Source organism: Cavia porcellus, unplaced genomic scaffold, assembly GCF_034190915.1.
Source record: "Cavia porcellus strain 051 isolate PalLab524CR breed Dunkin Hartley unplaced genomic scaffold, mCavPor4.1 scaffold_7, whole genome shotgun sequence".
NCBI lineage: Eukaryota > Metazoa > Chordata > Mammalia > Rodentia > Caviidae > Cavia > Cavia porcellus.
Genome location: NW_026947490.1, coordinates 41153250 through 41165134, shown reverse-complemented (window position 1 = coordinate 41165134; position 11885 = coordinate 41153250).

Here is an 11885-nt window from a genome sequence, read left to right as displayed (position 1 = left end):
GCAGAAACAGTGCCAAATGCCTTCGGCTACCTGATCTTTGACAAAGGGCCCAGGTATATCCACTGGAAGGATAGCCTCTTTAATAAATGATGCTAGGAAAACTGGCTTTACACATCCCAAAGACTAAAACAAGAGCTGTGTCTGTTACCATGCACTAAACTAAAATAAAAATAGATCAAATTTCTCAGTATTGAAACAGAACCACTAAATCTGCTGCAAGGTAGAATAGGTAGAAATCTGGAACACATAGGTGTAGGCAAAGACTTCAATGAGCAAAACATTAACCTCTCAGGAACTATCACAAAGAATCAAAAACTGGGATCTCATCTTATTAAAAAGCTTTTGCACAGCAAAACAAATCACTAGCAGAGTGAAAAGACAGTCTACAGAGTTGGAAAAAATTATGCCAGCTGTTCTTCAGACAAAGGACTAATATGTAGAACATACTAAGAACTGAAAAAAATCAAACTCTCCAAATCTAAAGAGCCAATCCAAAAATGGGCATCTGAAATGAATAGACACTTCTCAGAAGAAAAAGTATGAATGATAAATAGATATATGAAAAAATGCTCAACATGACTGGTCATTTGAGACACTGGGATTCCATCTCACTCCAAAAAAGAATGGCTATCATCCAGAAATCAAGCAATAAGAAATGCTGGTGGGGCTGTGGGGAAAAAGAATCTTTTTCCACTCTTGGTGGGAGTATAGACTGGTGTAACCACTGTGATAATCAGTGTGGCGGTTCTTTAGAAAAACTAGGATTAGTGATTCCATCCTTGGCTTGCCAGCTAGTTTTGCAACTGACCCAATTATTTCATAGGTTGGTTTTGGATTCTTGTATCCTCTTGTGTCATGGAATCCCTTACCTGCCATCAGGTTCCTGGAGCTGTAGGTGAACAGATCCAGCCATGTGGGTATAAAATTTTACCTAAACCACTATCACCTTGGGAATGATGTTAACATTTTGGGAGCAACTGGAGTCTATCCAACTCTTTGCTCAGTCCTGAGACCAGTTAGGGGCAGAACAATAATTTTGCCTCAAGGAAGTTTGGAATATGCTTTGTTAAGGAGACAAAACTCTCTTCTAGGAGTCACCTTGGGAACAAGAGCATTGAGATAATGATTTGGAAATGAAATGTGAGCATCAGAAGTTTTGGCTTCATACAACAACATGCTAATCAAGCAATGGTCCAATAGAAGCCAGTAGTGTGAAACTACTTTGAAAGTAATGCTTCCAAACTGTAGGCCTAAGCATTAACTCCTGACTCTCGCAGAAAGGACAGAGGCCTCTTGGCTCTTGGCTGGTAGAAGGAGGTACAAAACTTTACTGCCTTGTGTTCCCCAGAGGAAGAACTGCCTAGAGACACCTAGATACGTCCTGCAGAGGATCCACAGCCAAGTCAGAGATGGGCTGCAGAGCCATCTGATTGCTATTAGGCAGTGCGACTTTCTTTATTGGCAAACAGTCTGTCAGCAGCTTCTCTGTGTGGAGCACTCCAGATGTGCTTACAAAGCGTTCTGTGTCCTTCCCATCCACACCCAGCCCCCACATACACTGCCACTTTGCCAGACTTTGTCCTGGCCCCAGGAGTCCAGCTGCAGCCAAAGCAAGGCCTTGTCTAAAGTCCAAGCAGGGAGACTGACTCCTTTGGGAGCCTCTGAGCCGCTATGCCTCCCCTTAGGGTGCACATGTCTCCTTCCTCCTTAAGGCACAGAAGCTGTCCTAGGTGGGTGGAGCCAACTTAGCCGTATGTTCTGTGCCACAAGCTGAGAGAAGCAGACACAGCCCCACTGCAAATTTCCTTTTGCACATTTTCCCTCAATTTTCTACACTGTGATGATGTCCCTCTTTTATTAGGTATGAATCTTATCCCTAAGGAAATTCTCCTCGGAGAATTTCAGGAAACCTGGAGACTGTCAGTTTCAGTCCTTGCTAGGTGAAGTTGGCACCAGACCTAGCTCACAGTGTTGTCCAAAGGGCCTTCTCACCTTTTCCTTCATGATAGAGGCCTATGTCAAGGTGCTTCTTTACTTGAAAGATGAGTATTGGGTACAAAATTGTGCCTAAATTGGGAATGGTGTTGAAAAGTTTGGGAGTGATTGGAATTCCAACATATGAATGTTCCTGGATTATTTTCTTTGAATGCCATACAAATTGCCTTTCTTTAGGTCACAGAATTGTATATTTCCTTTGGGGAAGATCCTGTGGTTCTGAACCAAAGTAACCTCTTTTCTTTATACTTAATCTTTCTTTTAATTTCTCCTATCTTTAAACCAATAACATAGATTAATTCAAGCCCCATACCACCCTTGACCCAGGCCTGCATTTTCCTCAAGGAGCTGGGGTAGCAAAGAATAAGAGGAAGTGTGAGGAATTTCCCTCCTTGTGGTCCCTTCTTTCTAAAATTCTTAAGTGCAATGATAGTCACCTCTGGATCAACTAACACCTACCGTTTCTTCCTTTTTCTGATGGTTCTGGTGATCATGAATGAGAAAGACATGTGTTTTAGTCACCCACTTATTATTCTGGTATTACTGGCCAGAGAGGTATCTCTTCTTATTTAAAAGGGAAATTGAGGTCTGGAAAGGAGACAGGAGATTCTTGGGGTCACCCAGAAATCCCACAAAAGAAGATGACGTTCAAGGGCTGCTCTGCAGAACATTGCTTTACTGGAGGGACCTCTATTTGCTCAAGTGTTGTCACAGAGCAAATCACTCCTTCTAAAAATGCTTTACTGGACTGGGAATTTAGCTCAGTTGCTCAAGTACTTGCCTGGTTAGCATGAGGTTGTAACCCAAGTACCAAATGAACAACCAAACAAAAACAATAAAAATGCTTAACTACAAATGCGCTCCTCTTCTGTAGTGGTCCTGATGGTGAAATCTCCATCATTCAGCCCCATGGTGTGATTTACTATGCTAATAGTGGTAATTAAGCTCAGGTTACAGCCACTGACAGGCTCAGAAATAGGAATAGAACTCACTTCCAGTCCATGAGGCATATGCCAGTATCATATAGGAGAAGTATGAGTAGGAGGTTCTAAAAGAAGCTCTCCATCTTAAAAGGAGATGTGTATAAGAAAAGGCAAACCCTTCAGTCTTTTGTTCTCCTAGACTTCGTTATTTGTAGTGCAACTTTAGTGCTTTGGAACCAAATACCTTAAGATGAAAAAGAAGTAACCTTGAAGTCAAAGGCTATGTATGCACAGTGAAGGCAGAATGGTGGTGAAGTGGAAGGACTTGGCCAGTGATGATCCAGAGCTCCCTATCTTTTACCTGAAGAGGCCTTCCTGCTTCTGGACATCTTGTTTTATGCTACATAAATGTTTTACTGTTTATATCAGTCAGAATTAGGGTTTTTTTCTTGATACTGAAGTTGCTTTGATGGATCAAAGTAAGTATAGCTAACATTGTACTTCATGGGCAATTACAAGGATTGTCTTTATTTACCCCTTTTCTCTCTTTCTCTTGATCTATTCCTTGCCATGCTACTGAATGAGGCTGTTAGAGCTGCGAGGAGCCTTACCCGTCATTCAGTTGAGGTGAAGTTAGAGGGAAGAAATGCCTTGATGACTTGCTCACGTGCACACAGTATATGGAGCCAGAACGAGAGAGCTCAGGTCTTCTGTGTCCAGCTCTGAGCTCTGGCCTAGTGTCCCATTCTTTGCTGCCTTATTCCTTTTCTCCATGTCTCCTTTATTCATCCCACTGGTCCTATTTCTTCCTACCTCTTTTCTGCCAAGAGACATGGATCTCTTTGTCTAGAGCTGCACAAAGAAATTCTACTAGAAGATCAGAGGATATGGTGCCATGAAGCAAATGGGTGTTGCATATATGACTGGATAGTCACACGCAGCAGGAAATGGGTCTGGGATGCTGATGAATAGCCATCAGGTGGCAGCATCCATAGATGGCACACCAGCATCAGGAACTGACAGATTTCCGTGGCCCAGCTCCATGGAGAAGCTCAGTTGAAATTCCTTCCCATCCTGTCCTGCTTCCCACTGAGTTGGAGAGACAGCCTGTTGATGGAGGGTTTGTGTGGGTTTATTTACTCTTAATAGCAAACTCGTATTTTAGATATTCACCCTGGGTGATTTTTGCTTACTGGGACTGAGTACAAAACCATGGATTTACACACAGTGAACGCTAGGATTACAGTTGAGCATCCATATGGCAGAGCCAGGCACTCTTTGAAGGAAGTAGTGGTGCATTTCTTGTCTGGCCATGACCGAAGCCTCAGAATTCATCAGCCTCTGTCAGTGTCTGCTTTTCCCTTAGTCCTCCCACGTGAAGTTCAGGAAATAGTTTCTAAAGCCAGCTGCATGAGTGACATGCAATTCTTTGCTCCAGGAAGTGCCAGTCATGTGAGGAGATGACCATACTCAGGATGATGAACGGTGAAGTATCATCCAGCTTAATGCTGGTGCAGAGGAAGTGTCCATAGTAACCTAGGCTTGCTTGTGGCTGAAGGGCTTGCCAGGGAATTTCCTAAAATGAGCTTTCATCCTGGTCTCAGAATGGCTGCTGTCCTGTTTCTCCAGGATTCCTGCTTCTCCCGTTCCCAGGCCTTTTGTTTTATGCACTCTCCCTTAATTTCAGCCTGCTCTGACCTACCTAGCACAACTAATGACTGCCTGACACTCTACTGAGAAAAGTGAAGGCATTATATAGATTCTTATTTTCCTATCCATTATCAAATGGTGTCCCATCTCTCAGCACCTGAGAGATGCCTGATGTGACTCCTTTTGCACATGGAAGTGTCTCTCCTCCCATCAAAAGTCAGTCCCTCCCTGGATCTTTCCCACTGTAGCAAGGTCATGGCTTCATCAGTTAGTCTTTCCTTGCCTCAGAAAATTGATGTTTTCCTTCCCTTTAGTCCAGCCACCAATGCTTTTCTCTAAGTTTCTCAAATCCAGCTTTTAGCCTTCCACATTATCAAACTTTTGTTTTGTCAGGGTCTCCAGGGCCTCTCTGATGTAGTCAAACCCAGTGGCTTTTTTCACTTGCTATTTTAGATGGAAACGACTACTCCCACTTTAACACACACATTCACTTTCTCCTTCTTGACTTCTTCCTATCTTGTTCCTATTTACTGGTTTTTCTTGGCCATACTAGCTCAATTTAAATCCTCTGTTCAATTTGTAAATGTTGAGTTCCTCAGGCCTTAGCCCCGTACATGGTATGTTTCTTACATACAGTTTCTCAGTTTTAATATGATGGTACCCCAACTCTGTATCTTCAGAAAAGCTTTCTCTGTATCCAGATTTGACTTTTCTCATCTCCCATTGGTTGTGCTACTATCACATTAACATCAGTATATCCAAAACAGAATCCTTAAACCAGCTTCAACCAATTCCATATGGCAGACAGAATTCAGAGTTCTACCCCAGCATTCCTCATCCCTCCTCAAACATGTCCTGCAAAATCTCTGGTACTACCTATTTAATGGATTTGCTCAGTGATTATGTTATATTATACAGCATGGTTGACCTTAAGGAAGGAAGGCTATTCATGTAGGAGTTCAACTTATAAGAATTTTTAAAGGCCGAGCAGTTTCTCAAATTGATGCAGGAAGAAGAGCAAAGAAGAGTTAAATTTGTAAGAGCTTCTTTGTGGCTGTAGATGCACTGGAGAAGCTCAGAAAGTAAGGACCTAGAAGCAACACTTAGAAGTGAAGAGTGGTCTATTGGAGTCAACAACAATCACATTGGGACCTAGAGGAAGCGACTGTTTCAGCCCATTGATCTTGAGCAGAAACCCATGCTGTACATATGGACCCCAATTCGTCTCATAACTTAGAAGTTCCTTGAGGCCTGTGAACAGAATCCAGTTCTGTGTCTAGACCACTTATTTACAGAAACTGTGAGATAACAACTGTTGTGGAAATCTGATATCAAACAAAACAGAAGACCCTTTGCACAGTGGAGTTGGCAATTGTTTATTATGCCAGCAGGCTGGTGGGACCAAGTTCCAATCACCAGCTACAAGTGAACTTTGAATTCAGTTTAAACACAGTTTGCAGGCAGGAATTGTAGATTTTTACATGACTGGTTACATGAATTAAGTCATATGTTGTCTGGCAGGTTTGTTCTGGGCTTAATCAGAGGAGTTGTTTATCATAAGGGGGAGAAATAGGGAGGGAACTGGGGCTTGAAGGGGTGGTTGAAACTAAGCATGTCCTTGAGTAGTTTATCTCATTTGGACGGTCCTTGAAAATAGAATGTGTCAGGCAGCACAGGCTGTCCAGACAGATGCAGTCAGACTGAGCCAGGTCAGACTATCTCTAAATTGCAGCTGATGTGGTCAGTCAAGGCTAACTGACTATAATGGTCTAACTATGTGGTGGGCTGGCTAAGCACACTGTGTCTTAACAGAGCATCAGACTGTTGATTTTTAACTTTTCTGTCACATAACTTTGTGTTGTTTCAAGTCATGAACTTTATGATAAGTTATTGTGAAGCACTAAAGATCAATATGTTTTTCTTAGTCTTTTTATCATAGTAAATAACATCATCGTCGACCATAGTGGTGAAATCAGAATGTCTGAGTCCTTCAAAAACTTCTCTTACTCCCACATCCAAATCCCCAGAACTCTTCACTCTCCTTCTTTAAACATGTCGTTACTCTCTTATTATCCCCATCTTTTTTGCTACTATTCATTTCCAGATCCTTTTGCATTTTACAAAATTCATTCACTTCTGCACTGGCCATTTCCTACACCACAGCCACTGAGCTGTTCTGAAACCATTAATTGAATCATTGTGTCTTCTGTTTAAAACCCATCGGCAGCTTCCTGCCATCCAACAAACAATATGCAAGCTTCTTGCCATAGTCTACAAAGTTCTCCATGACCTATCTCCTGCCTGTTTCAATAAATTCATTTCATGCCCTCTTCTTCTTTACCTAACAATGCCAGTTACTTCTTCCATAGGAGACATTGCAACCTAAACCTAGAATTTTTAAGTTGAATGGGGGTGGATCAATGAATGTCTGTTCTCTATAAGGTAGACCCCCATGATGGTGGAGACAATTTCTATTTGTACTAGTCACTGTATCTATACAGGGAAATCCATAAAGACACATTTTCCTTTTGAACTAACATGGAATTAATGCTCTTCAAAGGCCCTATGTCCTTTGTGAAGGATGGGAACTCTCTAAAAAGCAACCACATGCAACGCGCAATCAGGGGCCCAAGACCTAGCTGACTGTGCCACCTGTCCATTGGCATCTGCTAGACCCCTCTTTTCCATAAGATCAGTCTGTGGGATTTCCTTTGAGTTTCTGTCCCTTGATTCCTGCATCCCCAGTGCCCTGTGGAATCAACAGTGCATTTCTACAGGGCCTTGCTGCTTTCCTGAAGAACCCTCAGAAAGAAAAAAATGGGAAAGCATCTCTTGATCCACAGCCAGCCATGGCCCAATTCAATAAAACTAGGAGGTGGGAATTGTAGAGCTCCACTTTCTCCTCATAGTGGCTAGGTCAGTGTCATGCCTTAGGAAGCTGTGAGTTTCTTGAGAGAAAAGTGCAGTCTAGATAATCCTGGAGATGAAAAGCTACCCTTTCATCTTTTTCCTCTGATAGTAGAGAATGCAAAGCCAAAAAAAAGGTGAATGCTTTGGCCTCTGCTGCTGTCATACTGGGTGAAGAAAATGGTGCTCACAGGGCACCAGTACAGAATGTTGTGCCTGTCCAGCTTAGGACAAGACTTCCAGAAGGCTTCTGTGGGTTACCACAGCCCACAAAGTCTCAGATGATCAAATGAAAGACCCAGAGCCTTGGAGCCTGGTCTCTCCATGAGATTGATGTGAATTCTGGAAAAGTTCTCATTCCCTCTAAACCTCAGTTTCTTCACTCAAGTGGGGTGATCCGAGAGGCCTGTTGCAGAGTATTTGCTGTGGCAGAAGTAAAGGTCTACAGCAGAGGCTCAAAAGGAAGAGTCATTATGGTTATAATTGTTATTGTCAGTGAATAAATTTTGTCACAGTACTTTGTGCTGGATCCTCAGCTAAAAACCTGTTGAAGTGACAGAAATAGTAATAAAACATTAAGAGTCTAAAGGTCCCTGGAGCACATTTGTTAAAATATCAGGTTGTATTTTTTCCCCCATGGAAGTTGGTGGAGTTGGCGGAGGTCATACTACCATGGATCTTCCCAGGGGAGCAGGAAAGTCAGCTGAAAGACCCAAGAGACAGGAGCCTGAGCCAGGAGGGAGAGGTCCTGCTCTGCCCTGCCCACAGCAGAGCCTGGGGAGCCATTTGGCTGGCTGAGAGCTCCACTGGGGGACAGAATCAAGAGGGGAGAGGACCTGTCAGTGTTTCCTGGGCCCTGTTCAGAGCTGTGGCTTTGAAGCCTGAGGGAGAACTCACTGGCCCTGAGGAGTCTCCCCAGACCAACCCACAGAGCTAGTGCTTGGCCTCCCCAGGCTGCTCCTCGAATCCCTAGGGCTTCACTGCCTGGTAGAGAAGCCTTACATCCACAAACCAACCTTCCTAAGAGCTGTGCTAAGGTGTCTCTCTGGTCCTGGAGTGAATCTCTCACATCTCACATCCAAGTTCTCACAATGAGTGGTGGCAGAAGATGTGACTGAATAACACACTTGCTTCTGTCACACACCTGTCCTTATTGCTTGTGACAGGCCCCATCTCTGGTGACAGCGCTTGAATGTGGATTGTGTATGTGTCCAGTAATAGTGTAGAGACCCGTGACAGGCATGTAAGAAATGCAGTGACAGTCCCTACAAAAATACTTACTGGAGGAGCTTCTTTGTAGTAATTGGGAAAAAAATACTAATTGGCCATATGACTTTGAGATTAAGACCCTGAACGGCTTGATGAGAAGCAAAAATGGCTGCTAAGTGACTCCAGGGACATTGCAAAGATGGCGTGCTGGACTCCTGAGAGCAAATGTAGCAGTATGGGTGGTGAAGCTAGGTATCACTTTAAGTGACCCTTCACCAGAACCCTGAATGTTCTGTATGTAGGACTAACCTCACAAAATGCCCTGTGTGAGTGACCATAGGTTAAAATCATGTTTCAACTCAGAGTTGACTCACAGGGAAATAGAGACAGTGAGGTCCTTGCAAATGAAAGCCCTCAGAGGTTCATGAAGTGTGTTTTGACTTTCTGGAACTACATAAGTGTGTGGGTAGAGATCTGGGTCAACGATGGGCAGATTTTCAAGGGACAGTGAGACCCCTGATCATCTCAGAGTTTGTTATTGTTGTAGAATAAGGAATTAACTACCTCTGTCCTTGATTCCAGGGAAACAGACCATAAGTCTTGGAATTTTCTAAGTGATTGAGGTTAGTATCTTCTTTCTTATTGAGTCTCTTTTATCTCACTTGAGTTTAGTGAGATGACTGAGGATGGGCACTTGTCACCAGAAAGAAAAACTGTGGTCTTTAAACCAGTGTGATCTCCAGGAGAAGGGAGATGGCTAAATACCGAATTCAACCAATCAGCCCGTGATTTAATCAATGAGACTTGAGCAGTAACACTCAATAAAACCTCGGGAGCCTAGGGCTCCGTGGTGTTTACTGGTTGGTGAATTTACTGGTGTGCCAGGATGGTAAGACAGTTGTGTTTTTGCCTGGTCCTTCTTTAATCTCTTCCTTTGATTGGTCCTATTCACTACCCTGTATAATAAAACTATGATAGAAAACCATAGTTGATACTCTGACTTCTGGAGTTTATCTAGTGAGTTAGTATGCTAAAGGTAAGTTGTGAGACTTTTCCAGATTAGTTAGAAGGGTGGATGACTTGGAAATCCCTGAGTTTATGACCACTATCTGAGGTGGACAATCATGCTAGGGACTGGGTCTTAATCTGTGGTGTCCAGGTTAAGTCAGAGTGGTTGTCGTCAGGATTGGATTGTAGCATATCAGCTAGTGGAAGCTGGATCTTTTTCATAATGTGACTTTTTCTACCTTCTTACATCCACTTTGTAAAGACTGAAATGAACAAAAAATCCCAAGCCTCTTGGTTTTCCTTGCTGGCTCCAGAATCAGGTGAAATGAAATCTTTGCTATAGTCAAACTGCCTGGTACATTGTCATATCTTTTTCCAGAACACAGTGACATGAACTCAGGACTCTGAGGTGGACTAATCCTCAGGAAGAGCATATGAAAGTCATAATCATAACTCTGCGTTCCCAGTGGCAGCGCCGAGACTTCTGTTTGGGAGGTCTTCGGGACCACAGTCTGTTTTTGAGACCTCTTCAAGATGCTTCTGTATAGCTGGCATATGTTTTTAATTTTGATTGCATGTTGTTTAAAGATGCTCACAGAGGTTTGATGGAAGTTATGTGATGAGGGGTAAGGGACACTCAAGCCCAGTGCAAGGCACTCTTTGGTCCAACAGGATCCCTTTTGCATTGTCTCCAAATAGGTAAGTATCGGAGTGGGTCCATGTTATAAAGATTTCCCTCAGAGCAATGCAATTTCACTGTACTTAAAAATAATTAAACAAATCTGTAGAACATGTTTCTATTGCATTAGTTTACTTCACTTGGCCCCGCAATGTGAGGATCATAATTACTTAAATATTTCCCTTTACTATTTTTCAAAACATTTTTCTAAATTGTCAAAAAACATTCTGGAGACAGTTGGATAAAAAACATAGTGAACATGTGTCTGATTAATTTTTTAAGACAATCAAGATCAAATGCAAAAAAAAATGATTGGAAATGCTTTCAGTGCGACAATAAAAGACAGAAATTTCAGTGCAGGGAGTGCGGTGAGTCACAGGGGAAAAGGGACTCATTATTTTTACTATGATATTTATTATAAGTCAGATGACAGTGAGAGAACAAGCCTGGTGTGTGAATTGCCAAAGGTGGAGCATGGCCTTAGGAGGTTGGGTCCTGGTTGAGTTACTCTGCAGAGTGCTTCAGGGTTCAGTGTCTCTCTGGACACCATGGAGCTTGTAAAGCAAGAGATCACTCTGAACAGCCTTTCTTTGTTGCCTGTCATTGCAAACAACTCCAGGGCAATCTGCTGGCTTCCTGACAAGCGGATCCGTCCCTCATCTGCTAGCTGATGATCAGGCCACCATCCCGAGGCCATCAACGGAGTGGCTCAGTGATGGAAAGCTACTTGTCAAAGAAGGGTTTATGACGTTAGCTCACAAGCACTTCCTCAGCTTGAACTGAATTGTATTTTACTTTATTCAATTTATTTTGTTGAGTTGTTTTTTTTTTAAATACTTACTTTTTAAGTTTCAGTAAACAATTGGGATTGGAGAATGTGATTTCTTTCTCTAGTAAAACACACCCGCTTCTTTCCCTTCCTTCTGTGACATCCACTGCCAGTCACAAGGGAAAAAGAAGCAGGATCTCTTTCTAAATCTTTCTAAATTTGGGGGGACTGGAGAAGGTTCCAGGCAGGGTAGACTTTGCAGCCAGATTGTCTGATAGTATGAAGGGAAACTGGTATTTTGTTCATGAATTTGGGTTACCAAGCATTGAGGAATTCACACCAGAACTCGGCCTGAAATGCCAAACTCCAAGTTCTTTGAAGGGAAGGCAACAGTGAGGCTCATGGCCCTAGCAATTCTCAAATCCCCATGACCCTTTATTCATTGTACCTTTAAAAAAGTTTTTGTGCTATTGTTTGAATGGCAGACACCAATGTGCTCTTCTGTTTGAAGTGGGGAAAAACAGGGAGTTCTGGTGAGTTCCTCATCACAAATAAGGATCTCCCTGTTCATTGGAGGAAAAGGGTAGGATATGGCAGAAGGTCTTGCCCAGGATGTTCAGGGCCATGCCTGCAAGCTTAGTCAAATGGAGTAGAAGCCTTAGTCCTGACTCCTTCAGGGTCCAAACCAGGTCTAGAGACATGGGCCAATTTGTGCAGACTGAATAGACCTCATCTGTTCAAACTT